Source organism: Sciurus carolinensis, unplaced genomic scaffold, assembly GCF_902686445.1.
Source record: "Sciurus carolinensis unplaced genomic scaffold, mSciCar1.2, whole genome shotgun sequence".
Taxonomy (NCBI): Eukaryota; Metazoa; Chordata; class Mammalia; order Rodentia; family Sciuridae; genus Sciurus; species Sciurus carolinensis.
Genome location: NW_025920203.1, coordinates 32,906 through 58,251, shown reverse-complemented (window position 1 = coordinate 58,251; position 25,346 = coordinate 32,906). Strand labels below are relative to the sequence as shown.

At 37.5% G+C, this 25,346-nt stretch overlaps 1 long non-coding RNA gene across 1 annotated transcript; it reads left to right on the top strand.

Annotated features, from left to right (window-relative positions):
* The first annotated feature begins 18,372 nt into the window (after nt 1-18,372).
* Nucleotides 18,373-25,086, top strand: LOC124975000 (uncharacterized). Its single transcript, XR_007106837.1, has 4 exons — nt 18,373-18,616; nt 22,226-22,268; nt 23,163-23,253; nt 25,051-25,086. It is a non-coding gene; the product is annotated as an uncharacterized LOC124975000 (long non-coding RNA).
* The last annotated feature ends 260 nt before the right edge of the window (nt 25,087-25,346 follow it).

Sequence of the window (25,346 nt, the reverse complement as noted above, 5' to 3'; positions counted from 1 at the left end):
GTTGTCTGTGGCTTCTCTTATTGGGGAATCTTTTTTGTGGTGCTTTGTTCCATTAATTTTTTATGTTGTAGCCCCAGTTGCAGCAAAACCTATAGGTACCCTGGCACTGAACCTCCAGGTCCTGGCTGGTGTCCCCATACAGGGGCAGTGTACCCCATAATGGCAGTGGAAGCAAACTATTGCCACTCCACACAAACCTACATTGTGGTCAATGTCTCAAAATTGGTGTTTACATGTGCAAGAAAACCTGGAGTGTCCCTGGCAATATATTTCTGAACAGTGGTGGAAGTGCTAGTAGCATGAATGGAATCAGTGGCAGCAACCAGGGGGTCAGCAGCAGCTGCAGACATCAGTGGTGTTGGCAAAAGTTGGGAGAACTATGGCAGCAGTAGCAGCAGCAGTGGCTGTGACTGCAGCTGCAGCAGCACCCAGAGAGAACTCCAGGTGACTTTCTGGGAGTTGCAGTGGTTTTGGTGAGAGCAGTGTCAGTGATAGCAGAAGCAGCAGCAGCAGCAGCAGTGTAGATGGCAACCAGGCATTTGAGGCAGTGATGAGGGCAGCAGTGACCTCTGGGCCATGTTGACTGTGACAGTGTCAACATCAGCAGCAACACCCAGAGAAAAGACCTCCAGGCACCCATGGCAGTGACTTCAGGGGCAGCTGGGCCCCAAGAGAAAGCTTCAGGGAAATGGCAGCAGCACTCAGGAAAAAAAGTGCCTGAGCACTATTGTCCTTCAGTCTGATTGAATTATGCAATTGCCTAATTTTAAAATTGGATCAGGCAAAGGGAATGGCTATAATTAAAATGCCTACAAATGTAGCCAATTAAGGCTATATTCTGAAGGAGGATCACCAGACTTTCCATTTCTCACAGTAACACTTAAGATATGCATAAATTCTGTTACCCTTATGGCCTGTATGATGTGCATCTATTCTATGACCTATCCTTTGTACCCTGCATAGCCTCTAGAAACTGAGTAGTTTAAAAAAACCTTAGTATCTTAGACTTATGTAACCTCTATGATCTTCATACCCACAGTATCCTGAGTAACAGAAATGACTGTATTATCCCTGATGAACTATGTAGTGTGTATAAATTGAGTAGCTTAAATAAACATATTAGCCCCTATGACTTGTTTAGCCTCTGTGGCCTGATTATACTGTATGACATACATGATCTTTATGACTTGCATATTCTCTATGGATTGAGTAACCCAAATGTCCTGAATATCTGCTATGACTCCCATACCAAGTATGGACTACTTACCCTCTGTGTATTTCATAGTACCTATCGCCTGGGCACCCTCTATGTCCTGATTTAACAAAGTGATCCAAGTAGCCTTCATTACATGTATGTATTCTATGGTCTTTAAAGGACTCCATAACCTCTGGAATATCTGTGTCCTGAGTTGTCTTTATGAACCATGTAGCCTCTATGATCATTGTAGTCCATATGTCCTCCATAACCTTTTTCACTGAAGAACCTCTATGCCCCAGATAGCCTCTGTGACACAAACATAGATAGCCTCTATGCCCCAGATAGCCCCAGATAGCAGTCTATGACCAACTCAGCCTTTATTACCTGCAAATCCTTTCTGCTCTTCATTGTGAAATGACCTTAGTAGCTTCCATAACCTTTAAAAAGTGAGTAGTCACTTTGACCATTATAAGTAGCCATTATGACCTGGGTAAACTGTGATTGTGTGCCCTCTATAGACAGTAGAACTTGTTACTGAAAGTTTGGTTCTTGTTCCAGTGCCTAGTCAATAAAGATAACAGAGTTTTAAAAGAAGGAAAAATAAGGTTTATTGCTTTACAAGCAATGGAGTAACAGAGAACTCCTGTCCCAAATGCTGTGATTCTGCCTATCAGGAAGAACAGCGAGTTTTTGAAGGAGTTATTCATTTAAAGGCTACAATCCAGGTCTTTTCTGTAGGCTACTGTGATTCACTTACTAGTTTTGGGGCAAGCCATTCTTTCGATTTTGTGCTATCCCTGAAATCTGAATTACTTGACTCCTCTGTTGGTTATGTGCTCAACTTGGCCTTGGACAAGGAAAAGATAATCTTCTTCACTCAGGTTAGGAAGGGAAAGAGTGTGAAAAGGTAAAGAAAAACATGTCCATTTTAAAATAAGCCTCAGTGGAAGTGCAGTAAAATTATATTAAAATCATTAGTTAGAATACTATTACTTAATGATCTAAGCAGCCCAAATGACTTGATCAGTCCATGTGACTGGTGTGACTTGAGTAATCTCTATGACTTGAGTAGAATAAATGACCCAAAATATACTTTTCTATATTTTCAATTAAAAGTTTTCCTATATTGTTTTTCATATGTAATTCTTCAGTTCATTTTGAATTGATTTTTTAATATGTTATAGAGATGTAACTATTTTTATATGGATTTGTATTTTTATATGGATTATCATTTCTGATGTGGTCTTGTTTGTGCTAAGGTGAGTCAACAAGGTCCTCACTCTAACTCATTGTTTACTGTGAAAGACAACAAAAAATGACCCACCTGTTCTTCCTGCCCCTTCCCACATTTAAGGCAATGAACACCTTTATTTCCAGGATAGTTGGGTGGTAATGATAGGACATAGGTGCTTGGACCTTCTCTTATTGGGGCATTTTATTTACACTAACTTCATAAAGTTCTCATACCATTCTCTCTTTGCTAACATAGGAGAAATGTTTGACAGGATGCACTCTGTTCTCTGAGGTTTCATTAGAACTCATTTGTAAAGGATTTACATATACTGGGGAGTGGGGTGTGTGTAGGAGTGTGGTGGAGGGCAGTTGTGACTGCCAGTCCAATTTCTTTATTGTTTTTGGCTTATTTATTATTCCAAAAATACTTTAAGTCCATTTTAATAATATTCAATGTATATTGGTTACTCTCTGCTATTCTTTCTATTTCATCTTGGTTTTTAATTACGACTTCATATTTTCACTAATGGTACTTTTATGTTTTTTCTTTACATTTTGCCATGTCATGATGATGCCCAGGACATCAAACATGCTAGATAAGCACATTGCCACTGAGAAACATCCCCAACCCTAGTATATTATATTTGTCAGTTTATTTCACAATTTTTGTTTTCTTATTTCTCTCTTTTCATTCCTTTATTCTGGATTCACTTCCTTTTGAGAGTAAGCATATGCTACTAATAAACTGTTTTTGTTGTTTATCTGAAAGCATTTGTTACTCTGTTTTGTCTTTACTGCTGAGGAGTACAGTACAGGTGGGAATCGAATCCCAGAAAAGTTGCTTTTCCCTCCTTCTTTGGGACAGCATCTCTTTATGTTCCCCAGGTTGACCTTGAACTACTGGGTTTAAGTAATCATCCTACCTCAGCTTCCCAAGTAGTTGGGATTTCAGGCACCAGGTATAAGAAAGGCAATTTAATTTTTGTGCATCTCACATTTAATTATTAGACCTATTGTGTGGTTATTTGGAAAAATGCTCATCCTCCTCTAGAATGACTTTTTCTTGTTCTCTGTTGTATTTTCAGTCCTAGAACAATGCCATATACACAGTTTCTAATTCATTATTATCATACAAAATTATTATCAGTGGTTCAATGAACTTAGGATGGTTTAGGAATATCTTTGCTTTACTTTCATCTTCTGCCATTTCCTCTATTACCTAATTGAGTAAACTGCATTCTACTGCATATTTAATTCTGAAATTTAACCAAAAATTCAATTCTCATTTCCTGTTTTTTTCCAAAACACAAAAATCAATGTCTTTGTGAACATTGTCATTCATGATAGACTTGTGATGTCAATACTGACAAACAACAGGTGAAGGCCATGAAGACAGAGCTGTGTGGACAAGTCACCTTATAAGAGAAACTACCACACAGCTCACCACTTAAATAAAACCACTGATCTGATATGCAGTCTTGCAAGTCCAATTCTATCAAACATTTAGCTCTTTCCCTAAGATTAGATTGAATTATTTTAGATTTAATAATTAATGTCTAGTAATTGTAGCCATTCAACAATCAGAGCTCACTCTGTCTCAAATAACTCCAAAAGTGCCAATTTTTTTTATAAAACACTTAAACTATCTGTGCATTTTTGCAATTAAACCCCAAATATTTCTTTGCTCCTTGGGTATACCAGAAGTTACCCTGGCCTGGAATTAGTTGTGGTAGGTTGAAATCCTATTCTTTGTTATTTCCCAAATTAAACCTTCTTATTACTTATTATTTCCAAAATTAAACCTTCTTGCATAAAAATTAATTTCTATCCCCCACACCTTTGCCATCTTTAAAGATAGCATTCTAATAAAATTAGTATGCTTTTCTACCTGGCTAACCACTTCACCAAAAACTAGTGACCATCATTGGTACTGAAGCTTAGAAGATAAGAAAAACTACCACACTTAATAGGAAATGCTGACAATTTGTGTTGGTTATATTTGAAAAACATGTATTATGTAGAGACTTAGCAGTCTGCAGTAAAACAAATTTGTATGGATGCTTGTTATGGAAATTTGTTATGGCGATTGCGTGTGCCAGTTGTTTTTCAAACTATGTTTCTGTATTCACTGGATGATCATGCTTTTGTCTTTGTGGTTTGGATACAATTTTTAAAAATCACAGTGATAAACTCAGAAAAAGCACATTCTTATTAGAAATACTAGTTCTGAGATTTTATTGTTTATGAAATTTATATTGAAAATATAATCCCACAAAATGTTGATGTAATTTTGCCATCCATATTTGTGAAACAATTGAGCACAAGAAATCTAAGCATTCAAGTCTGTTTGAGAAGGATCAGTGTAAAACATGAGATGTGTGCAAATACATGGTTTAGCAAGTATAACTATAGTAATAGGTTTAAAGATGTTTGAACTCAATGCAAGATAACTTTTCAAGATGTATTTTGCTCTATTTTCATCTTTAAGTTTTTTATGCACTAACAAATGTGAACTAATAAGTGATATATGTCAAATACATAAGTAAATTAGAGGAGGATCAATAGAGTAGAGGGAAGAGAATAGAGGGAGTGGGAGAGGTAGAGAAAGAGAGAGAGATGGAAAGCTGAATGCCAAAATGGAGTAAATAAAATCCCATACTTGTTTGATTTTGTCCAAATGAACCCACTTAGTATGTATGACTGTAATTCTCTAAGTAAAAAAGAAAGCAAAAACAATATATAGCAGTTTTATTAGAACTCCACAGATAATAAAACAATTCCAGTTTATATCAATGCCATTGCATATTTCAAATAAAAATTCATTTATTCCTGAAAAAGGTTGTTTTTAATTTAATTTATGAAATCAAAACAGTCACTAGAATTTTATTTAGTCAAAATTTAATCTGACACCACTCTGAATGCTAAGTTAATATTAGGTATCATATTCTATCAACTGAAACAGAAGCTGCAACTGTCAATGTCTATACACACGCAGATGAACTCACACAGAGAGACACCCAACATAGACTGAATGAAATATAATTACAAAATTTTAGTTCTGTAGCTCTTGGGGGAAAAACCCCCAAAATTTCTGCATGATATTAGGTCCTTTTGCTCTTTGGAGCCATTATCAGTAGCATTGAAAAATATCTGCCCTTTGAAGAACTATTTTTTTTTTTTTTTTTTTTTTTTTAGCATATTAAGCAGGTTTATTTAAAGGGAATAATACAGACTTCTCCCGGCAGGGAGAAGGGGGCCATGGCTGATGTTCTAAAGTCCCAAGAAGTGAGCACACCCTGCATCTTTTATAGGTTAAAGTCTCTTTTGTTCTCCAGTTCTTTCCCCCCTTATCTCTCCTTCCTGCCTTCGTGACTAGGCCCGGTTTTGCATAAGTGAGAAGCCAAGGGCAGGGGGAGGGCCAAGGTGATTCAGGCGGGTAAGGGCCAGGGGGCATTAATTAGCAGCTCCTTGTTTGCAGTCCTTGATAAAGGCAGGTAAATTTGGTAATCAATGGGCTCCGGAGATCTTTGATATTCCATTCTTCCAGGGGCAGTCTCCAACTTCCAAAGGCAGATGGCTTCATGGCTTCATTTCCTTGAATTGACCCGATTTTCTATTTCTACACTAACTACCTGTCCTTAATTCTGGCTTCATTCCCCCCTTTAGCTATAGGAACTCCTAACTGCTTTAAGGAAAAGGGGGCGTCGGTCGTTCTGGCTGCTTCGAAGCTGAAAGGGGGCAGTGAAGGGCAAAGCAGTTTGGAGTTCCTTTTTTAAAAATCGGGTCAATCGAGGGGTCCAAGGTAGAAGTCTGGTTGGGGAATAGCAGGTTGTAAAGTCATCTGGGGGTGGGTGCTTCTATGATAGAAGAACAAAAAGACATGAGTACTGAAATGAGATCAGTACAAAGTAAATGTTGCAGCATCTGGAACATGCCACCGAGTATCATGAAAATGACAGAAGTCAATCTCTCACCAGGCGGTGGAAGAACTGAGAAATTGTTCCCATAACTAGGCCTAGCAAAGGCTGGAAAGGACAAGGCCTTTATTTGGGAACTTTAACATTGTCCAGGTTATCAGGAATGTAAACACAACATTTAACTCTTAATGTCATAGATGTCCCAAAAAAAATATGGTTAAGCTACTTAATGTCATCTGATTTTTGTAATAATATCCCTTTATTGGTATAACCTGTGTTTAGTAGAGATATCTATACTTCTGTTACTTAGGGCTAGATAATCATACGAGCAAACATAGATTAAATCTACCTGTGTAGCTTAGGAAGGTCTGCAGACCTTAAACTGACTAAAAACTTCTGGCAGTTTCTCTTGAGAGTTTTCAGGCACATTTGCTGAAGGATCTTTTATTTGTAGCTTCCAGTCTCTATTCTAGTGGGCTAATACAAGTGTACATCTTAAGTTACATTTAACTATTATTTCTTTTAAATGCCCAAGAATGGCTATATTTTGGTTTTAACTGTTTTGCTGGGTGTCTAAGATCAAGCTGGTCAAATTGACCTGGTTCCTGTCTTGTTAAAGAGTCAGCTGATTTTCCACAGGGGCCACTCATAGAGAACTTAAGAGCAGCTTCTTAGCTCCACCAGTGCTATTGGTTAGGTAGGGTCTCCTTGATGAGGTGACTTCCTTTGGAAGCATAAAGGGATGTCTCCCTTTTTCCATGACCCTCCTTTGCAGCAGATGCACTGAGTGATTTTTCATCCTCTAGTCTCAACAATCTCCTTGATCAGGAGGTTGTGCGACCCAGAGTTGCAGCACTCCTTAGAGAAGTCCTCTTATTCCCTGGGTTCAGGCTGACTGAGAGCAAAAGATCCAAATACTGGTCTATCTTGCCTTCTGTATTTAATTCCAATCTCTAAGTTTGATCTTAATCATCCAGCAAGCCAGTCTCACCAGTCATAAAGTAAGAGTACTGGGCTTTAACTTTAATGTCCATAACTTTACAGTTATTTACCCTTTTATCTAACTGGAGTCTGCATTAGTACTGGAAGTTACTGCTATCTGTTCTGGTATCTGTTACCACTATCTGTTAGGTGATGGCTTATTATCACAAGTTACCTAGGTTGCGTGTTCTTGAAGCAGCTACTTCTGCAAAACATTAACAGGTAACAGTTTTACAAAATGAAATTAGCAAGAGTAAAAATATATTCTGCTTGTATAATAGCTATCTTGAATTTTGACTGAGAACCACATTATATTCCCTATTTGAGATCATACTACTTTTCAACAAGAATCAATCTTTTGACTATAACTTTAAATAAGCTGAAGTCTGACTAACAAATAAATAAGCTGGAGTCACTCTAACATGCAGTAAGGTGGGAGGCAGAGCCTTATCTCAGGTAAGGCATGGCTCTTTACAGACCTTAAGTGTTCTAATTCTGATGTTGATCTTTGCTTCTTCCTTAAATATCATTAAGTAGTTTATGTATACTGTTTCCTGAGTCTATATAAACTTTATAATTAACACAATTTAACATTGTACTTAAAACATGAATCAAAGAAAGGCTGAGAGAGTTTGTAACTTTCCTTTTGTGTGTCAAAGTGGCAAAATATTTTCATGTTTCACAAAATTAACCTTTAAACAAGTCAGGCTCTAATGTTTAGAAATACATTTACATTTGAAATTCTTTATCTCAGTGTAAAATATAACCAATTTTACATATACCCTATTGATAACAGGTCCTATAATAGAACATTAAATGATAGAAATAAATCCCCAATAAAATTTACTCTTTATAAGTTTAAAATTACCATTACAGACAAGTTTATCTGGAGAATAGCAGCTTGATAAATTCCCTGCTTTAAAAACTTGTATACCTGGAAAATATGAACACATTTAATATACAACTAGTAACCATTTCACAATTACCTTGACACTTTTATCTTACCAAATTTAGTTTTTAAAGAAAAATGTAGACTCTGTAACATAGTACAATACTCTAACAGTTGTTTAACCATAATTGTATACACCAAAATTTTTAAGACTAATTGTTCAGAACATTAGTATTTCACCTTAGGAAAAACCTTAAATAGCTTTAGCTGTTTCACATACATACAACCAACTTAGTTACACGCAAACTTGTTGAAACTTGCCCTTTACTTACACAGACTTTCTTAGCACTTACTTAGACCCTCATGTATTTCATCACACAATCACTTTCTTACACAGAAACATTTCCTTTTCCCTTTTACTAAATATATTTCCATACCCAGAACCTTTTATTTTCTCTTTCCTATTTGTTGACCCCTTTTTGTTCACATTCTGAAACAACTCTTATGAAATTTCTGAATTTAGATAAATTACTCTATTTTAATAAGATTAAATATTTTCTTGTTTATAGTATTCTAATTGAAACACAGTTAAACTTTTGGGACCCTTTGTATATAGAATTGCACTTGTTAGGACATAACTTTTAGTAACCTTGTTTTTAGTTTAGTGATGACACAAAGCAAGTTTAAACCCTTTTATTTACTAACCTATCCTATGAAAACACCAATAATATTTAAGTATGTTACCCCATGGAATTTAAGGAGTTAAGAGTACTTGATGTTATTTAACAATTAGCATTTTAACTTTGAAAATTAATCAGATGTCTCTACAAACACATTTGAGTAATCCCATACATGTTAACTCTAATTCACTTATTCTTGTAAAAACCAAGAAATCAGACAAGTGTCCTGAACAGTATTTGCTGTCTCTTTCCTGTTGAAGAAAAGTCTTAGAAACAATTGATATTAGACATTTTATTAACATCAATATTTTATTAGATTGACCACCTACAGACTTGTGAGTTATTTTCAAAGACATTTTACTTTTATTAGTTTACCCAATTTGAATTGAACCTTTAAATCACGTGAATTAAAAGTATTTGGATCCATTTTTAAATTTTAATTTTAGGAGTGCTCAGTTTTGATACAGACAACACCAGACAGCACGACATACAAATAACACAAAATCAAAGGCCTTGTAACTTTATAGGTGAATCTCCATTGCAATGTAACAGATGTTCAAAAACTCTAGTTGAATAGAAAAATAGAACTGATCAAAAAAATCATGAGCTCAAAAAAATATAGAATTAAAAAAAAACAAGAGTCCTGGAAAAATGATACGGCTGTTAATTACTTTAGTAAAGCACCATAAAATTTACTTTTGCTGGAGTTTAGGTAAGGCTCTTTTTTTACCTTTTTTTTTCCCTTGGGTTTGAGACCGGTCTCCTACTGAGTCTTTAGGCTTCCTATTTACATTTCAATGTAAGCCTTGACTGAGATCTGGAAGGATCTAACAGGTTTTAACAGAAACCTTGTGCCTAGGGTATTTTAGTCATCTCATCAGGACAGGTTGAATGTCAAAGAAAATTATGAGACCTTATTTTCCATTTCTTTTGAGAATGAAGCTACTTTGCTAAGTTCCTCACTGAGATATGCCATTGGTTATTGAGTTGCCTATGGCTGTCTATCCAGGATTTATTTTCCCCTTTTGTGACAAACAGGTTAAATTTTGCTTCATAGGTAAGCTGAGGACAGGAGCTTGAAGTAAGGCCCCTTCCTGGGGCAGAATATTGTTCTATGGTGGCTATTTCCTGTAGTATTGAACCTGTTGATGACATAATTAAGCTTTATTTTATTGAGATCTTATAATTCCTATTAGCTAAGAAGTTTAGGAGTTCTGCAATGGCCTTTTGATATTCCTCCTGGGTGGAGGCACATAAAGTATGTACTTTACTTACTGGAGAACAATCACAGAATGTTTTATCTCTGAATTTTGTTAAGTCCTTAGCTAAGGTTTGTCCAGAACAGGTGAGGGCCATCTAAATCCTGAGGCAATACTGTCTAGGTTAGTTGAGATACAGTATTTGGTTCCTCAAAGGCAAACAAATTGTTATTCAGAGTCTAGCATAAACAGGAAAAACCATCTTTTAAATCTAACTTAGTAAACCAAGCAGCAGTTGGAATCCAAGATAAAAGTGTATGAATTAAGAACTACAGGGTGGGGGAAATTACTGCTTCATTATTCTAAGGTCTTGGACTAGACAGTTTGCTTTTTAACTCCTAAAATGGGTGAATTGCATGGGCTATTGCAAGGCATTGAAAGTTTCTATCAGTTTGAATGATCTTTAATAAGTCCTTTTTCTTGCCTATATGTTCCCTTTTCTTTCCTTTGATGTCTATTAAAAATGGAAGATGCAAGCTGGAGAAGATCATCTGAGGATTGATCAGGGCCACGTGCCAATTTTGAAATTTCCTCTAAATATTTGGGGCTGACTAAATGATAAATTTATACTTTAAAAGTAGGTGGCCCTTTATGGATTCAGGATTCAGAGTGGTGTGTTTTCTTATTGCTTTTCTAAGTCTCTCCATGAAAATAGCAGGACTTTCCTGAAGGCTGCATAATAGTTTTTTATGCATCCTACTCATTATTGGATGGTTTCTGGGAAGTGCCTGTGCTCTAGATGGTTAATAGCATAATTTTCCAGGTGAGGTCGAATACCTGGCATAAGTTTTGAAACATCTCAATATTTATTAGGATCCTCCAAAAGCCTCCTTAATTTTTTGTCTATCTTAAGTTGGGAGGGTTCCCTCAATTTTCCTCCCTTAGTGGGCGATTCCTCAAGACTTTCTCCTCTCATGGTAGAGATTATTGCTGTCAAGCATGGTAACATATGAAAGGCACTTTTCATTTGCAATTTAGCAGTATGCAGGCTAGTGGTGAACCTGGCAATACTGTTGAGAGAGAAGCTCCCATCTAAGTGGAAGAAAAGAAAAATAGACCTCAGGCGCCCGTGCCGGAGACTATGTGCAGGGACGTCTCCCTAAGTTTGAGCTTCAATCCGGTCCAGAAAACCCGTCTCTCACTACCTGGCTTTGCCAAAGTATTTCTGGCCTCCTTTGGCAAAGTGCTGGGGCTCTAGTTTGCCCTGTGCTAGAGACCCTTGGAGGATTCAGACTTAAGGGCATTACTGCTTTCCTCCCTGCCACTATAAACTCCTAATTATGAAAAATGATGACAAAAGTAAAAAGTGTGCCTTTTGCCTATCTTCTTGCCCTGTAGACGAAAGGAATCTCCGGAGGGTGAGGGGACATCTATTGGTTGTTAGGCGTATAACGCCCTTTGCTTGGAGGGTCTCATGGGAGGGGTTTTTAAATGCCTCCCTCTTGCAGCTTAAAGAGAACACCATGAGTACATTTAAGCATGGGAACAGTAATGGGGAGACTCTAGATAGACTAGTGAAGGCTAACTATGTGAACAAAGGGAACCTGGGCATTTTCATACTAATCATCCCAGGCCTTAATCCTACAGCTTGAATTCCTAATGTCTGACCGGCAAGGGAAGGGGAGCATCCAGGAGGGAGTGGATTTGCGGGAGTGTTGTGCACTGTGCGGCCCATACGGAGGCAAAGGTGATTGGCGCTTTCCCTCAGTGCCATTGTCTACCGATCAGCCTGGATACCCTTCAGGGCTGTCGGGAGGGGGAGTCTGGAGAAGGAACCTTTGGGGTCCACCCGAGAGTAGCCCGGGCCGAGAACCCCGCAGTTGCTCCAACCCTTCCTCCACCTCCACGCATCCTGGGCAGATCAGGACTAGGGACACTGTGTACTGGCGGCAATTGTGCTCCGGGCCTGGACAGAAAAGTAGGAAACGGCTTCAGCACAGTCCAACATGCCTACAGAGCAGGTGATTGGAAACTTGCCTGGGCCGGGAAACCTCTCACCCGAGTCTTAAGAATGGCGGCTGCACTAACTGCATTTAAGTAGCCGACGGGTGCCCATTTTGCCCTCCAAAAATAAAGAGACAGAAAGAAAGATGCACCTCAAACAGATGTGGGGTGTGTGGAGAGAGAAGCTTACTTACCTTGGCGTAAATCTCGGTGGAACCTCCAAATCTGATACCGCTGTTAACCGGTGATGAGTTCTGCTTCTTCTAATGTTGAAGATTAAGCACTAGAGAAGCACGCCAAGGCAAGCATATTAAGCAGGTTTATTTAAAGGGAATAATACAGACTTCTCCCGGCAGGGAGAAGGGGGCCATGGCTGATGTTCTAAAGTCCCTTGAAGAACTATTTTATAAATCAACCTAAAGATCTCAGTGTGGCATTTAACATTTTGAAAACAATATCCTATGTTTTAGTTGAAATTTACTCAAAGTCAGAAATTTTAATCAAATAATCAGTTAATGGGCAGTTAAAATATAATCCTTTAAGCTTTTAGCCCATTGAGATAATTCAGAACAAAGTTTGAAATATGAAAAAAAAAACTAGTGGGATGACTTTTTCTTGCATAAATATTCATGAAAAAAGACACTGGAAGGGAGGGGCAGGAAGTACCTGCAAACATTTAGGTTTTGAAATATTCTGTTCTCCAAGAGCAGACTCAGATGTCACCAACTGTAGTTTCTGTCTCAGGTCTCTAGGGGGCGCAAACAGCACAGGAAGTCACTGGATCCCCAGTGAAATTGCAGGCGGACAGGCGGGGGAGTTTGAAAATAGAAGAGCGCGAGGGGGCGGCCCAGGGCAGAGTTACCTCTCTCCACCAATCCATGGCGGACTGCGGGCGCAGTAGCGGCCCAGCAGCTTGTGCTGAGGCTCTGTGCTTGGGTCCTGGCGGCAGCGGTGTCCCCTTGAAGCGCCGTGCTAGGGTTGCTCGGCTTTTTGTTTGACTGCAGCGTGGTGCCCCCTGAACTGGCGGGTCCAGAGCGACCCTGGTGCCGGCACTCTGGGGCCCAGTTCAGCACAGAAGACCCTTAGACCAGCACGCAGCAGTGGGCAAGGTTCAGCCCAGGCGACCTGGGATCTTGGACACTGCAGGACTCCAATTGCATTAGTTCCAAGTTCTAGACAAAGTAGGGGTAACTGGGAGATGGTGGAACTGGCCTGCTTGTGGGCCCAGGGGCGGTGGTGCCTCCTCAGTGGCCTAGGGTCGGTACAGGAGGGGGTGCCACCCAGGTGGCCTAGGATGGGTGCAGGCTGGGTGAGCTCCGGCTTGTGGGCCTGGCCCCCGGGGCACAGTATCACAAACTTTGCGAGCGCAAGCACCTGGGTCCCCACATTTCTCTTGGAGTCACCCAGTCGGGACTGCAAGTCACTAGGTCTGGAGGCCGTGAGTGGGTGATTCGGTGTGCCTTTAATTCTGGAAGAATCTAGGAGAGGGAAACTGAGCTAGCTAGAGTGCACTGTGCTGCAGCTCTTTCTTCCTCAATCAAAGACAGGTGAAAACTTTAAAACTGCGACCCTGTCCCTCCACTCCTTGAAGGAACATCAAAGACCAGTCCCATTACTCTGATTAAAGATGGGTTGATTAGTGTCTGAATCTCAGCATCACAGTCTTGTTAGCTAAGAATGAGTGACATCTGTGGTGGACTTCAAGTGTCAAGTGCCAGTCACTAAACCGACCCTTTCAGTCCTCTGCCCTGGGCTCTGTCCTCCATGCCTCCCAAGGACTGGTTTCTCACCCCAAGTGGGTGTTGTGCAATCCTTAAAGCAAAACTGTCAGCATCCACAGCTTTGCCACTTCACTGTTTCTCCCTCTATTGACTATTTAGAATACAGTAGTGATCTCTAAAATAGGGGAGAATGCTGATTTCAAATGACCTTTTTTAAACGGAGGTGCAATCTCTTGTGCAAGAGCTTTCCCAAATAAATCTGAATTTTCTGACTAAATCTTTATCAATCTTGCTAGTTGCATCTTTCACAGAAGACCCTCTTTGATAGGGGTCTTTAAAACACAGTAGTGAACTTGATTTGCTGCTAACTACTTTAGAAAAATTAGCTGAACTATTCATTACCTCTATACTGAAATACTGGCACACTGGGAAACTGTGTACTCTGGGTTTGAAAGCAAAATTATTTTATCATTATTTAATATTCTTAAAAATCTACCAGTTTTAAGTTGTTCTAAAAACAATCAAAATACTGTAGCCATCTTTCTCATGCATCATCTTGATCTTGATATTCCCCTATCTAAATACCTTTGTGGCCAGTGCACTCCTTAAGCTATAGAGTGCATTTCTTAATCCAGTACTTAGAGATTTCCATAAAATATCCATAAACTATGTTTTCCAACAATTTCAAAATATTTCTCAATGCAAATATCCCCTTTTAGCTAAATGTACTTCAGAAAAACCTGGGTTTTTCCATCTTTGCTTTCTGTGTTCATATCAGTTCACCCATCCCAATTGTCTGCTCTGTTGCTCTAACTGGGACCTATGCCTCATAACCTTCAAAACACAACTTTTCAAAAATACTTTCCTGAATACAACCTAGCCTCTGGTGCAATTTTTTCCTCTGACCGGTGACTTATTTTCTGAATTTATGTACTAAGTCATATACTCCTATTGTTGTCCTGAGCAATTTTATAAACTCTTGTTTTGTGTAACATATTTTTCTCTTTATAAAATTCCAGTAATAAGTGCATAACATAAAATTTTCCATTTTAATGAGTTTCAAGGGTAGTTTTCAGACCTTAAATAAGTTCACATCATTGTCCACCTATCTCTGTCTTCAGAACTTTTTTTTAAGCATATTAAGCAGGTTTAATTTAAAGGTAATAACACAGACTTCTCCCGGGAGGAAGAAGGGGGCCATGGCTGATGTTCTAAAGTTCCAAGAAGTGAGCGCACCTTACATCTTTTCTAGGTTAAAGTGACTGTTGTTCTCCATTCTTTCCCCCCTTATCTCTCCTTCCTTCCTATGTGACTAGGCCTGGTTTTGCATTAAGTGAGAAGCAATGGGCAGGGGGAGAGCCAAGGTGATTCAGGCAGGTAAGGGCCCAGGGGGCATTAATTAGCAGCTTCTTGTTTGTAATCCTTGATAAAGGCGGGTAAATTCGGTAATCAATGGGCTCTGGAGATCCCTTGACATTCCATTCTTCTATGGGTAGTCTCCAACTTCCAAGGCAGATGGCTTCATGGCTTCATTTCCTCGATTTGACCCGATCCCCTATATCTACACTAACTACCTGTCCTTAATTCTGGCTTCATTCCCCTCTTTTGCTTCAGGAACACCTTACTGCTGTAAGGAAAAGGGGGAGCCAATCGTTCTGGCTGCTTCAAAGCTGGAAGGGGGCAGCAAGGGGCAAGCAGTTTGGGGTTCCCTTTTAAAAATCATGTCAATCTTGGGGTTCAAGGTAGAAGTCTGGTTGGGGAAGAGCAGGTTGTAAGGTCATCTGGAGGTGGGTGCTTCTATGAGAGAAGAACAAAAAGGCATGAATACTGAAATGAGTTTAGTACAAAGTAAATGTTGTAGCATGTAGAACATGCCAATGAATATCATGAAAATGACAGAAGTCAATAATCCCTCACCCAGAGGTCAAAGAACTGAGAAATTGTTCCCATAATAAGGCCTAACAAAGGCTGGAGAGGACAAGGCCTGTATTTGGGGACTTTAACATTGTTCAGGTTATCAGGAATGTAAGCACAACATTTAATTCTTAATATCATTGATATCCCCAGAAAATATAGTTAAGCTACTTAATGTCATCTGCGGGGGCATCTGGAATTCCATCCAGTGCTTGACAAAGATCCTCTGGAGAATGATTGCAAAGGCTCATCCTAAAAGGAATTGCTGGATGTTTTGCTCCGAAGCATGGTGTTTTTTCTGCTGTGTTTTTCTGATAATATATTATTCATTTCAGTCTGAATGGATTGCTTAAGGGGACAAGAGGAATACAACAAAAATTCCAGAAAATATTACCTACAATCTGAAAAACAATGGGTCTTTACCACTAACAAAGTTAAAAATAATTTTGCAACCATGCAATGAGTCCCTGAAAGCCTCTGGAGAAAATAGTTATAGATTTGCCTTTGTCTCCAACAGGCTGGTTAAATTCTAACGATGGTGGCTGGGTAAAAAAATAAGGTTTCACAACATTCCTTCCTTCCTACAAGGAATAGGTCACCACTATAACAAACATTGGCACACAATAACCATTGGGACCGCTGCCCTCCTGTAACCCTTAAGTCAGCAATTTAGATATTAACCAGATGGACCTAGTAGAGATGGTCACATGAGATTACTTGTCTATCGCTTTAACTGTGAGAAAAATAAGAATAGTCTTAGGTCATATAGAGTTTAGATATTAAGGAAATAAACATTGTATTAGCTCATTGATGTAGTTAGATATTCTTAAAACAATTGTGATTAGGTAAGGATAATCTGTAAGGTTGTTGTTTTCTGCCTATGCTTTGGAAACTTCTTTAATATTAACCCTAAGACTGCCATTATAGCCTGAAGAAAAATGTATATAAACCCAGCCTTCCCCAGAATAAAGTGGGATTGATTGCACCAGAACTAGAGTCTGTGTCTTTCATTCTCCATCCATTGCCTATGCCGTCTCCCCGCACCCCATTTACCTCTGTGGAACCCTTGGATTCCTGCTAGGGCTGGACCCCGGCAGTCATCTGATTTTTAAAAATATCCCCTTATTGATATAATCTGTGTTTAATAGAGATCTCTTTACTTCTGTTACTTAGGGCTAGGTAATCATACTAGCAAACATAGATTAAGCCTACCTGTGTAAACTCTAAAATTTCTGACTGGCAGTTTCTCTTGATAGTTATCAGGCACATTTGTCTAAGAATCTTCCACTTTGTAGCTTCCAGTCTTTATTCTAGTGGGCTAACACAAGTATACATCTTAAGTTGCGTTTAACTATTATTTCTTTTAAATGCCCGAGAATGGCTGTATTTTGGTTTTAACTGTTCTGCTGGGTGTCTAAGATCAAGCTGGTCAAACTGAGTTGTTCCTGTCTGTTAAAGAGTCAGCTGAGTTCCCACAGGGGTCACTCATAGAGAACTTAAGAGCAGCTTCTTAGCTCCACCAGTGCCATTGGCTAGGCAGGGTCTCCTTGATGAGGTGGCTTCCTTTGGAAGCATCAAGTGATGTCTCCCTTTTTCCATGACCCTCCTCTGCAGCAGGTGCACTGATTAACTTTACATCCTCTAGTGGCCTCATCAATCTCCTTGATCAGGAGATTGTGTGACCAAGAGTTGCAACACTTCTAAGAGAAGTCCTCTTTTTCCCTGGGTTCAGGCTGACTGACGGCAAAAGATCCAAATACTGGTTTATCTTGCCCTCTGTATTTAATCTCAATCTCTAAATTTAATTTTAATCATCCAACAAGCCAGTGTCACCAGTCATAAGGTAAGAGTACTGGGCTTTAACTTCAATGTTTATAACTTTACAGTTATTTACCCTTTTATCTAACTGGAGTCTGTATTAGTACTGGAAGTTACCACTATCTGTTCTCTAAGTGATGGCTTATTATCACAAGTTGCCTAGGTTTTGTGTTCTTGAAGCAGCTACTTCTGCAAAACATTAACAGATAACTGTATTTGGTTCCCGTTCTGACTAATCCCCAGAGACTCAAAGTAAACACACAGTAATGCAAATCGACAACAAGGTTTTATTAAGCAAGTTGGAGCCTGGACTGCAACCAGCCCCTCAGACCGATACAATGGCTGGGGAGGAGCAGCCCAGAGTGGTGAGAAAGGGCTCTATTTAAGATTTTTTTTTTTTTTTAGCATTCATACACAAGGACCCGTACATTATTGGTTAACATTCAGACAGCTAAATATTTGTCCTTTTTTAGTTTGGTCCCTCCATTTTATTTGAATTTTATTGGGTCCCACCAAAACTGAATGGTTCTGGAGGGAGCAGGGAGGAGGGAAGGAGTGAATTATGAGGGAGAGGGGTCAGGGCTAGGTTCCCCTGTCCTTGATAGATGGGATCTCCATACAGCTGCACATTCCTCAGATAGCTATCTCTGAACAGCCTTGATAAGCCTGGGACCCAGCACATCCTATTTGACCTGTATTGGCCCTCAAGGGCACCACTGTGGCTGCCAGCATCCTCAGTGTTTGCGTGCCCTTTTCCTGGGGAGGGCGGTTTTACAGGCCAGTTCACGAAATACTCGTTTATACAAGATGACTGCACAGATGGCACCCCATTCTCAATTAAGAGTTTTACTAAATGAAATTAGCAGAGTAAAACCATATATTCAATGTGTGTAATAGTCATTTTAAATTTTGGCTGAGCTATACATTATATCCCCTGTTTGAGATCATAGTAATTTTACAACAAAAACCAATCTTTTGAATATAACTTTAAAGAAGTTGGAGTCTGGCTTATTTTGGAGTGATTCTACATGCAGTAAGGTGGGAGGCAGAGCCTTATCTCAGGTAAGGCATGGCTCTTTACAAATCTTAAGGGTTCTGATTCAGATGTTGATCTTTGCTTCTTTCTTAAATGTCATAGTCCACCTATCTCTGTCTTCAGAACTTTTATCTTTCTGGCAAAACTGAAACTCTATACCCATTAGACAACTTCCTATTCCATCCTTTGTGCAGTTCCTGAAAATTACAATTTTTTTTCCAAAATTTACTGTGCACCCCATAGGAAAGGAATTACACAGTATTTTTTGTAACTGACTTATTTCAATTATTTTCCTTAGTATACTATCTTCAGGGTTCATCCTTGTTACAGATTATGTCATGAGGACTTTCAGATATTTACATAGTTTGTTTATCAATTCATCTATCAAAGGGCATTGGAGTTGTTTCTGTATTTTAACTTCTATAAACAATGCCATGAATGTGAGTTTACACATATCTGTTCAAGATTGTGCTTTCACTTCTTCTGGGTCTAGTTCTGGGAATGGAATTTCTGGATCACATAGCAATTCTGTTTTTAACTTTTTGAGAAACCACTGTACAGTGTTCCATTTCAATCATATCATTTTATTTTATGTATAATATTTTAATATTTAAAATTAGATTTTAAATAATTTTTTATATTTGCTAGATTGTGAGATTTTAATGGAAGGACTGTATCTTAAACTCCTTTGTTTTCACCCAACTCCTAGATGATAGTGTCTCTACATTGAGCCTCCCTATTTTTCTTCTCTTACAAATACACACACACCACCCTGCATCTGTGTATTGTCTCTTCTTCCTGAATTAGAAAGTGTTGAATTATTTGTTTCCCTTTATCCCTGTTACCTTATGCCTTAGCTCATACCCCCATCATCTCCCAAATTACCACAACAATTTCCTTATTTGTTGGTCCTCTTTCCTGTCTTGTCCCTTTCAGCACATAAGTATTTATAATTTCCATCATTTTAATTTCAGTTGAAATAAAATGTCTAATGAATGTAAAATGTTTTTAAGGCACTTTCTTAGTAATGCTTATATATATGTGCATAAGAATAATTTACATGAACTGTACAAATTTCTATGTATATTTATTTTTTATAATTCAGGAACTACATCTCAGGAAACTTGGCCAAGTGTTTCTTCAAATGATGAATTCAAGAACTATAAATTTCCAAAATATAAACCAAATCCTCTAATTAGACTTGCACCCAGCTATTATTTTAAATGAAAAGGGGAGAAATTATATAATCCTTTTTAATTTCTTCAAGTATTTGTCACAATAAAATTTCCATACAAATAATAATACCTACAATTCTTAAATATTTTGGGACATAATGTAATTAAATTCCTCCCTTCCTTTGTCATATTAATTTTATAATTCAGTAAGAAAAATAATAAAGTATGAAGTAGCATTGAGCCATAAATAAAATGAGTGTAGAACTTATGCATTAAAATTTTAGAGTTTATCTAGAAAGCTCCTTTTCCCAGAAAAAAAAGCATTGATTAATTCCTTATTTGGTACCATAAAGATCATGATACATTTTTGTTTTGCTTTCCACAGAATTATTCTCTATGCACAAAACACCTAAATGTTATAAGTAAAATTTTGACTCTGATGCTTACATCAGATGACCCACATGTATTTTCTTCAGCATTACTGATGTAATTTCTATTTGAAGAATATAAACTGTGACTACACAGCCAAATGTAACATCCTGAATGTCAGCAGTTCAGTTGAAGTTTCTTCTCACAGCTACATCCAGATCAGTCCAAAACTCCCAGTAAAATTGGTCTGAATATTTTGGCTTGTGTAATGCATTATATTTGCAGTAATATAGAATAACTTCTTGACTTTATTTTTCATTAAAATTTTTAAGTCACCAAAATATCAAATTAAGGACATTGTCTATTTTAATTAAAAAATTCACATTGCTTATGACATAACACACTTCTTGTACTTCCATTTCTTCTCAAACTGTGACGGCTGACAGATCTGACTTCATGAGAATGTTATAGGCCAGACTCTAAGGGAAATGACTAAACACATTCCATTTTGCTCTGAGACTCCATGTTATGTAGGAAATAAGCTTCTCCCTTGGGAATGCCCCGCCTCTGTACCCATCATCAGTTACTTGGTGTGAAATGTTTAATAATATACAATGGGAACTCCTATGTAGTAAAGAATTGCTCTCTTTTCATTCCTATTGCTCCTAAACAATGTACCATACGAACAGTGATTGTGTGGATGTTAGTAACCATTCTTTAGTTTGTACCTAGGTAAGGGTCATTTTGACCCACTTCCACCTCTGTTGATGATATCATGATGTTAGTTTGTAATTTTGAATCATAGCAACAGACACTTATGATTGATGTGATTTTTGGTATAATAACACCTACAACCCTGTGGTTGGAGCTGTTCTCTCACTAGTCATTTTTTGGGACATTTTGTGAGACAGCTGGTTGGCTTATTAAAGACTCTCAAATTTGGACTTCTCAGTGGTGATCAGTCTGTTCTTAAGTTGTGCCCCATAACAAAACTAGGAAATAATAGCAAAACATTTCTGATACCAGAAATATTTTTAAATATTTGTATGTACTGATATTCTTATTGTTAGTATAAAACCTTATATTCTCAGCTAGACATTCTAAGAAAGATAGCCATGTATGCTGACATTTTTTGGTCTCTCCAAAGCAGTATAATTCATATTTTCCTATATTATTTATATAGATATATATATGCCATTGCCTATGGTAATGTTCAGTGTAGAAGGCTGAAGGCCTATGAAGCAGATTGTTCATGAACTTAGCTCCAAGCTCATCAATTCCTAGGGTCCTCTGGATTTGTACCAGAATGGAAAAGTGCTGAAGACTGGAAGACTCTGGAGAATGTCTAGGTTTGCAGGATTCCCTGGAACCCACTTAGAACACTCAGGGGAGAATATTTCTCTGCTTGTAATGGTACTTTTTTCAGTGAAAGTCAGTGAAAGATAGAACCTCTGATTTCTCAACCATAGAAAATCCCATTAAAATAATCCCTACCTCCACTATTCCTGGTTATGTTAATTTCATAACTACAATTAGCATTCTTTATTAACTTTTGGCTTGGTTGTCTTGATTAATAAAGTTGTATAAAGTTATGCACATTTAAATTGAGCTTAGTACCTTCTAGTACCCATTCCTATAAAATTTTATTGAATAGCTTGTGTCTTTGCTTACCTTGAATCACACTGATATATTTTGGGGTCCCTTGTCTTTGTTTTTACCCATATGATAGGAAAATGATGCTTTTATGCACTTGCCTTCATTTCAATACTGTGAAAGTTGATGTAGTCATTAAGCTCTTCTTCTTATGGAGGTCACTTAATTTTGAGACAGAATGATGACTCAAATTCAACAGCTTTAATATTTTTCTTGAACATATAAAATTTGGATTAAAGTTATTTATTGTCTCTTCCTAAGGCAATGACAAGATAAGCCTCTTTAGACTAAAATAGTTTTGAGTCTCTTTGAACTCAACAAGAGTATCTGTTTTAGGTCACTTAAATTTAGCAAACAAAAACACTAAGGAAATAGTTTTAGCTGAAAAGTTTCTATCAGTTAAGATGAAAATTGTCACTTTTTTATTATTATATCTAGGTTAGACTGTGAAGGAATTGAGTTGTTAACAAAATTTCTACAGGTAAGTCACATCTTTGTAATTCTTAAATGTCATTATGCCTCAGTTTCCTCATATGTGCAATGATAATTATTATTTATGGTAGTTTCCAGAATATTTCAGGAACATGCTTAAGTTAAACATATATATATCTATATATATATATATGTATATGCAAACATATAATGTATAATACATAATACAACATGTTATATTTATTACATAGTTTCTCTTAATGATCTGGACCTCTCATTGTGACCAAGAAGAGCTGCTGTCATTTATCAACTTTGTCAAGGCCATGTTCTCCACATTTTTGATCTCTTATGTTCTCTTTTTACTTATAGTTAACTGCCTTTCAGGTTACCGCAGCTCCAAATACCACTCACATTTCCTCTAAAGCAAGAATTGGAAGGAACATGGTGGTACCAGCCACATTTGCCTACTTATATTTTGAGAGCAAGGATTTAAGTAGAAATCCCTGAAAGGCTCTTCCCAAGTCTCATTGGCCAGCACATTAATTGTAAGAGAGGCTGGAAATTGGGAGTAGGATTGTGGTAATTAACCTGAACTTAGAAACAGTGTATTGCCCCCAGTCTTTGGTGATTCATTAAGAAAAGTAAAAGCAAAGGATGAATATTTTAATTTTCATCACTTCAGAAAATAGAGGAATCTAAAGTTTTACTTGAGGTCTAGACTTATCTTGAAAATGTGGAACTGAGATATAATTATTACTGTATAATTTCAACTGCAAATCAAATTCAAGTATATCTGGAGTACTCCAAATCAGTACTTAAAAATAGTAGTCATATTAAAAAACCAAGATTTTTAAGAAAAGCTCTAAATACTGATTTGTCCTTTGCCAACTTTTAGAGTAACTGAGAGTAAAAGTTAATGAAGCAGTTCTTTGCTTTTTTACAGTTTGAATCTGAGAAAAGTATTTCAGCAGAAGAGGCCATGAAGTATGCATACTTTCAAAATCTGGGCCCAAGAATACCTGCTTTACCAGAAAGTAAGAAAATACAGTTTCCCCTTTTTGTATTAATTTGTCTAGTATTGGGGAATGAAATGGATTAGAGGTTTAGAAAGAGAGGGTTGCTGATTTTAAATCTGAAACATAGGTCATTTTCAAAAGTAGATCAAATTTTTTTTAAAAGAAGGAATCCCACTGTACAGTTTTTCAAATCAGAAAAAAATTTCCATTCTGTATAAAATTTTTAATATATATATTTTCACTTCTCTAAGAAACTGTAAGAAACCAAGAATATGTTTATAAATTCATTTTTACTGTAAACAAATGGGATACATCTTGTTTCTCTGGTTGTACATGAAGTAGATGCATGCCATTTATCTAATCATATGTTTACCTAGGGTAATAGTTTTGATTCATTCTGTTATTTTTTCTTCCCCCCACCTCTGCCACCCCTCTTATCCCTCTATACAGTCCCTTCTTCCTCCATTCTTGCCCCCCTCCTACCCCTTATATGTGTGATCATCCACTTATCAGTGAGATCAATCATCCTTTGGTTTTTTTGAGATTATCTTATCTCACTTAGCATGATATTCTCCAATTTCATCCATTTGCCTGCAAATGCCATAATTTTATTATTCTTTATGGATGAGTAATATTACATTGTATATATGTTCATATATATATATATATACCAATGTTTCTTTATCCATTCATCATTTGAAGGGTATCTAGGTAGGTTCCACAATCTGGCAATTGTGAATTGAGCAGCTATGAATATCATTGTGGCTGTCTCTGTAGTATGGTGATTTTAAGTCCTTTGGGTATAGGCCAAGGAGTGGGATAGCTGGGTCAAATGGTGGTTTTATTCCAAGTCTTCTAAGGAATCTCCACACTCTTTCAACAGTGACTGAACTAATTTGCAACCCCTCCAGCAATGTATGATTCATATACATTTCATATAGGAAAATATGAATTTTCCCCACATTCTCTCCAACACCTATTGTTGCTTGTATTCTTGATAATCACCATTCTAATTGGGGTGAGATGGAATCTTAGGGTAGTTTTGATTTGCATTTCTCTTATTACTAAAGATGGTGAACACTTTTTTCATATATTTGTTGACTTCTTGTAGATCTTCTGTGAATTATCTGTTCATATTCTTAGCCCATTTGTTGGTTGGGTTATTTGTATTATTCATGTAGAGTTTTTTGAGTTTTTTATATTTTCTGGAAATTAGTGCTTTCTCTGAAGTACGAGTGGCAAAGATTTTCTCCCACTCTGTAGGCTCTCTCTTCACATTACTGATAGTTTCATTTGCTGAGAGAAAGCTATTTAGTTTGAATCTGTCCCAGTTATTGATTCTTGCTTTTCTTTCTTGTGCTATGGGAGTCCTGTTAAGAAAGTCTGATCCTAAGCCAAAATGTTGAAGATTTGGGACTACTTTTTCTTATATAAGATGCAGGGTCTCTGGTCTAATTTCAAGGTATTTGATCCATTGGGAGTTTATTTTTGTGCAGGGTGAGAGATAGGGATTTATCTTTATTCTGTTGCATATGGATTTCCAGTTTTCCCAGCACCATTTATTGAAGAGGCAATCTTCTCTCAATTGCATGTTTTTGGCACAGTTGTCTAGTATGAGAAAATTGTATTTATTTGGGTTTCTGTTCATGTCCTCTGTTCTTTGCAATTGATCCACCTGTCTTTTTGGTGCCAATACCTTGCTGTTTTTGTACTAATGTTTTGTAGTATATTTGAAGTTATTTTATTGTGATAACCCCTGCTTCACTCATCCTGTTAAGGATTGCTTTAGCTATTCTGTGTTTCTTAATTTTACAGATGAATTTCATGATTGCTTGCTCTATTTCTGTAAGGTAAGTCATTGGGAATTTAATTGTAATTGCATTGAGTCTGTATAGCACTTTTGGTAGTATGGCCATTTTGACAATGTTTGTTCTGCCTATCCAAGAACTTGGGGAATCTTTCCATCTTCTAAAATTTCTTTAATTTCTTTCTTTAGTGTTCTGTAGTTCTCATTGTAGAGGTCTTTCACCTCTTTTGTTAGATTGATTCCCAAGTGTATATTTTTTTCAAAGCTATTGTGAATGGGGTAATTTTCCTAACTTCTCTTTCTG